Source organism: Quercus robur, chromosome 5, assembly GCF_932294415.1.
Source record: "Quercus robur chromosome 5, dhQueRobu3.1, whole genome shotgun sequence".
Classification (NCBI taxonomy): domain Eukaryota; kingdom Viridiplantae; phylum Streptophyta; class Magnoliopsida; order Fagales; family Fagaceae; genus Quercus; species Quercus robur.
Window position 1 is genome coordinate 45,824,524 of NC_065538.1, and position 6,745 is coordinate 45,831,268.

The following is a 6,745-nucleotide window of genomic DNA, read 5'->3' on the forward strand; positions in this document are numbered from 1 at the left end:
CAAGGTTTGGTAAAATGCCTCTCAAGGATTTGACAATGGAGAGGAAGAGAGTTGAGGAATTTGAAGAGACTCTAATGTATAGATTGTGGGTGAATCAATCTTATTTTTCTTTAGGGTTTCTCTCTCAAAATTCTCTCTGGAAGCTCTCATACATTTGTGGGTATAAGGGGTATTAATACTGGAGTGAGAGAGGAATGTGAAACGTCAGGTTTTACAAAATAAGGGTGGCTCGCGGCTTGGCCTCGCGACTTGACTAAGTCGCGAGACCCAGTCGCGAGATAACCGTATGCCCAGTTGTCCTGTTTTGTCCTGTAGTGCTCCAGCTAGCATGACTGTTCATCTTCTGGCGACTTGAAGCCGCGAGCTACCCGCAAGAGAAAGCCGCGAGTCTCTGTTTTCTTGCACACTCTTGAGCAATCAACACTCTATCTCACTCACTACCCTTACATCAAACCCACCTAAATACAAGGTTACTAAATGTTGAAATACAAGCAAATTTGGCATGGAATAAAGCCAAGAAAATGGTTGATTAAATTCAACCTTACAATAAAATTTAAAAATTTTATGATTTTTTTACCCTTAAAAAAAATTTGTGACCACCCTAAAATTTTCACAAATTTTTATAGGCCCAACATAATTAAACTTTGAACAAAATTTGGTAACAAACTTGGTTATAGACTGATATTACAACTCTACTCAATATTTTTTTATTGGATATGAATTTTTACAAATCTACTATTGGATTACATTTTCTTCATATATCCTCCATAATTTCAAAATTTCAAGAAAAAAAAAAATCAATAGCTATGTCATGATCAATCAAATAATTAAATTTTGAGTTTTTGTAGTCTAAAATTATACATAAAAAATAAATTTATAGACCAAATAGTAAATAACATTTGATTGACATGAAATTTGATATATGTTTTAAGAATATAAAGAACATAAAATTTGACATGTATTTTAAGAACATAAAGAACATGAAATTATAAAGTTAGATTTTCAAAATATTTCGTCATGTTAATTTGTTAGTGAGAGCTATAACCTTAAGCTACAACTAAGTTTGTAACCAAACTTTGAATATAAAAATTGGTCCACTTAACAATATATTAGGCTCGTACAAACAAGAAGAAAAAGTCCAAAAAAAATTTATTTAACTAATATTTTGAAATAGATGTAGCTGGATTAATAATGAGACTATCATGCAATATTTTTAAAATTAAAAAATAAATAAATAAATAAAAATCTTAGAAGGAAATTGCAAGACTTTATGTATTTGCATTATTATTTTTTTTTTGGTATGGTCAATATATGAAGTTCTTTTTTCATTAGATTTTGTATAATTTAATTTTCTTAATGATCACTTTGGAAAAAAAATCCTAGAGCAGCCACTTTTTTTCTTCTTTTTTTTTTTTTTACCCCAAATAAACCAGAGCAATATAATTAGTTATTGGTTCGATCGTGACCAACAAAAAGTAATAGAATTAAACATGAAATTTGATGAAAACTTATATTAGCCTTTGGCCTGTTTTTTTTTTTGAGAAACAGTCTTTGGCCTGATTAGCGTCTCTTCTACCTACGTGTCAACCCCTCTTTGTACGAAAACAAATAAATCGGAAGAAGCGAGGCGTATGTAACAGGATACATATTTTTATTAAATTGACAAGGAATGTTGGTCAAAATTATATATCATATATGAATAATTTGACTATCCTTTAATTAAAACGGCAACGCAATGAACTTTGTGAGGCTATGAACTGAAATAAGGAGATTACGTGGTCGAACTGTCACCCTTTGTATCAATGTACGTAATATAATAAATTTTTTTTGATAATCCAATGTAATATAATAAATGTTTGACAAACATTACTGCGTACAAGAATATAAGCTAAGCTAAGCTAGAACAGAGTTATGTGCCTATTTTCCACGCACACCTCCTGTGTACACTTTGATACAAGTTACAAAGGGTGACATGAGACCCTACTCTCATGCCATGTGGAATTTACATGTCTGTAAATCTTACATGCAATAAAAGAGTAGCTTTATAAAAGCGTTTCATTAACGGTTAATTAAATATAAAAGAATCTGGGTAAGGTGCAGTCAGCTGAGATGGCTGAAGCATTGGCGGCTCGAAGGGCTATGATTTTTGCACGGAAGCTGAGTTTATTTAACATTATTGTTGAAGGTGACTGTCTTCATGTAATTCAGGCCTTGAAGTGTTAAGGCCCCTGTCCTCTGTTGTTTGGCCATATCATTGATGAGACTAAAAGGCTTGGATGAGTGTTAAGAAGTTGTATGTTCCAACATGTTAGGCGGGATGGGAGTAGATTAGCTCATAGTTTAGCTAAAAAAACAGTTTTAGCTGTAGATCTTGAGGTTTGGGTAGAAGATTTACCCGAGGATATGGATGTTGTTTTCCAGTCAGATCTTCCCTAAGTTTGGTTTTTTGTTTTGCTTTGTAGTTTGTTTTTTTCTTTAATAAAATTTCACTTACCTTCTTCTCAAAAAAATATAAAAGAATGAAATAATATATGTACCCATAAAAAAAAAAAAAAAAAAAAAAAAAAAAAAAAAAAAAATCAAGTTATACATGAGAGCTGTTTGCAAAAATTATATTCAAGAGATGCACGACAAGTCAAATCAAGGCCTTTTGGAATTGTAATTTGAGCCAAATATATAAATATTTTGTCCAACACAAATGGAAGGTATATATACATGAAAAAAAAAATTATTGTATGAAACGGTCTCATGAGATATTCTCATATATGCATAGACCATGTAAAATTTTCTTGATCCCATCAACCACTTGAACTTAGCAGTATGTTTAGTTGGATTGAAAGGTGGATTGAAGGAAAGCAAATGAAGGAAAATGGAATGGAAAATTTGAGTTTTTCACTATTTGGTTCACAGTGAAAAAAAGATGAGAAAATTGGAGATGCATAATCTCTCTAAATTTGGGAGAAAATGAGAAAGAAAAAGGGGTGTGGATGGTGGATGACTCATCGACCATTTTTTTTATATACTAATACTATTGATTAACCTGCTTGTTTCCACACTCCACGGTTTTACTTCTTTACATCTTTTTTTTTCCCCTAGTAAACATGGAAAATGTAACTAACACAGTATAGTTTTTTCTCCCTATTCATTGATAAACTAATAATGTTAGGGTTGTAAAGTATAATAGTTGTTTTGTCCTACAAAAAACTAAAAATATGTTTGGTACACTGTAATAGATTCTATGATAGAATGGTTATCCACAAGGAATAGTCATTGATCGTTTGGTTGGATTTTAATTACATGGAGTTGTTATCATTAGGAATAGCTATTCCTTAAATTGAGGAATATATATTCCTCCCTATAATGGATATAATAGTCATTCTCTAATATATGTAATAAATTTTGAAATTATTATATTTTCAAAATATAATTTATCTCTGTGCACAATAATTAGAAAATTACTATGTTTTTAAAAAAAATAGATTTGTAGTTTTATTTCTATTTCACAACCAAACCTATTAATAGGAATAGTTATTCTATTACTTTACCTTATATATATTTCCAATGATAAAGATTATCATTCCTAATGCAATTATCATTCAATGTGTCAAACATACCCTAAATGTTGTTTTAGTCTTTTTTAGCTTAATAATTAAAAAATATATATTATTAGTTGTTTTTGGCATAATTATTAAAAGTATTAAAAATTAATTTTTATATAACAGGGGCATAATAGTAAATTCATGCAAATTACAATTTTCATCCTCTCATGTTTTCTTTTCAACCAAACAACGAAAAATTATATTTAGGATAAACACCCCCCCCCCCCCCCCAACCCTTCTCTCCCTAAACTATAAAATTGAGCAATATCCCCCCATAACTATTGAGAATGAGTAAATACATTGTTGGAATATTACACAACAAAATTACTAAAATACCCTCGAGAAGTGCAAATGACTCAATTGTTAATAGGGGCAAAGTGCAAATAACCGAATATTGAAGAAAAAATTAATTCAAAAGATGTCTATTTATTGAAGAAAAATTACTTAATTTATTAAACAAAGTATTTGATTAAAATGTTTTATGTATGCCTTGATTTTAAAAAATGTTATATGACATTTTTATTTTGAATTAACTTCAAAGTATCAATGTATGTATTTTCCATCTTAGATTTCATTTTTAGCTATCAAAGGATTAGTTGATAGTAAATGAACTTAAAAAGTATATAGCATTGTAATTTTTTTTTTTTTTTATATTTTTTTTGGTTAAAAAAAATATATTAAATCCAACACATTGATTAGGAGATATTACTATAATACATCAAGTTAAGATTTTTTTTCTTGACTAAATTAGGAAAGTTAAAATTTATTTTTAATAAAAAAAATTTGAATTTGAAATTGTGAAATTTAGAATTTGAAATATTAATAAAATATGACACATTTAGTTGTAACCCCCCCCCCCCCCCTTCACTTAATTATTATGTCATTTGCTTCCCCTTTAACTATTGGGTCATTTGCATTTTTATGCTCAAGGGTATTTTAGTAATCTCATTGTGGAATATTCCAGGAATAACTTGATTGACCCTAGAGGTACTATAGCATTCAACTAACTATACTATGACTACTATGTGTTGGAAAATCCTCACAGGGTTTTATCATTATGGTTCCGAAAGAACCTTATGTGGACTCACCTTAAACACATGATTGTAGATTTTTTTTTTCCTAAGAGATTACATTCATAGTCAAATGGACTAAAGGTAGAAGGTTTAGGACTCGCCACCTAGTTTAACTCTAAGAACCAATTTTAACCCTTAAAAAAGATTTACACACCAAATACTAGATTTGGGGACTTAACACAAAAAGAAACTGAATAATACTTTTGAATTTTATTAATTTGAAGAGAAAAAATTATACAACACTATTTGGACTGAGGTGCAGCACACACTCTCTTTAAGGAAATTCAAGCCCTTAGTTGGCTAAACTTTGTAACCGGTGTAGACCTTCTCTGGCTTGTCTCTCTCATGATACAACAGCCCAACAAATGTCGTATAGCTAGAAAACCTTTGCACAAAGTGTTCAAACCCAAAACTCCACCAGAAAGAACGAATGTTACAAGTTCAATTGCTGGATATTAATTTGATGGGTTAGACCTCCTCCCTTCACCTTTCCCTTGCGCATGTATCTAGCCCAATATTTGAGTCAATTTATATCAGCCCATTAATCACCACAATTAAAAAGAATAAAATAGTCTCTCTCATTTTCAATGTGGGATTAAATATTTTCACTAACTCTTCATCTTCCATATTAACTCCCATATTTTTACATTTATGTTGTAATATAAATCAATTTTAATTAATTAATATTAAAATGTTCCAACACTAGGCTTATTGACATGTGGTTCATAAAACTAAATTTATTAGAGACAAGACTACTCAAGTCAACAACAAATTTCTTAGCATATGACTAGACTTCTTGACATGTGGTGCGTAAGATGTTGGGCTTTCTTAAGCTTCACATCAACTGAAAATAAAGAGTAGTAAGTTTCAGATGACTTGTTCCAACTTGAAAATGACCTATAGCAATCTCAGATAACTTAGTTCCAACTTGAAAATGACTTGGCTAATTTACCTTTCTCTAGAATAAAAATAAAAAAGAAGGAGGAGGAAAGAAAGACTTTACTAAAGATGAATTTTGTCAATTAAAATCCCCAAGCCCGAGTTTCTATTGTACAATAGAAAGAAAAGGAATAACACAGTTTTGAAGGTGAAACGAATTTTATACACTTGTTTAAGGAATTATTTTAAAATATTTCATTCACTCTCTTGTTTAAGAGTTTTAATGAAATGAATGGTAAGATCATTCTTTTATTTGAAAATTTAATAAGTGAGAGGAAATGAAACTGGTAAGAGAAAAAACGTATTTTTTTTCCCCTTAAAATCTCACATTTTTATTATTCTCCCAAAAGGGAGAGGTTAAAAATTTTTAAGGTTGGACCAAGGTTTAATTAAGGTCGAACCGTGATGACGTCAAAATTAATTTAATATTAATAAAATACAAATGAAGGTATTAAAATGGTAAACATTAATAAAATTTTACTAAAAATATGTTAAAAATAAAATCATTTTCAACATAAATTTATAGAGGGTCTTGTAAATAGGTACCCTTAGGGTATTTATTATTTTTAATACAATTTTTTTAAGAAATATAAAAATCTACCAAAAAAGTTATTTTTTTTTTTCCATAAAAGTTTCTAAAACTAGTAACTGCTCATCTTACCTAAAAAATCCAAGAGCTACTTAGAAAATCATGATATGAACAATTTAATACTAGTATTATGCGAATCTCTGCAAAGGAAAATATTTACAATTGAACAAAAACCACAATGGGCGGTATTCCTAGGACAAAGTTTAGCTATAAAACCAATTATAGCCTAAATCTACAAATTGCTCTAATAAATTGACAAGTGTAAAAAATGGCATGTGCGTTGCACATGATTACTTAAGTAAACCAAACCCAACTAACCCTAGTTAACTACACCACCTATTAAAAAAAATAAAAATAAAAACTAAAAACCTAAACTAACAAAGCGTATAATCTCTCTCTCTTTCTCTTTCATCAAAGAAACCTAGCTCCTACCAGTCTCAAATTCTCCTGTCTCCACCGTTGGCCAGCCAACCCAAACCCTCTATCTCCACCGGCGGCAAACCTTAAATCCTGTAATCTCTCCACCGCCATCCTACCATCTCAAA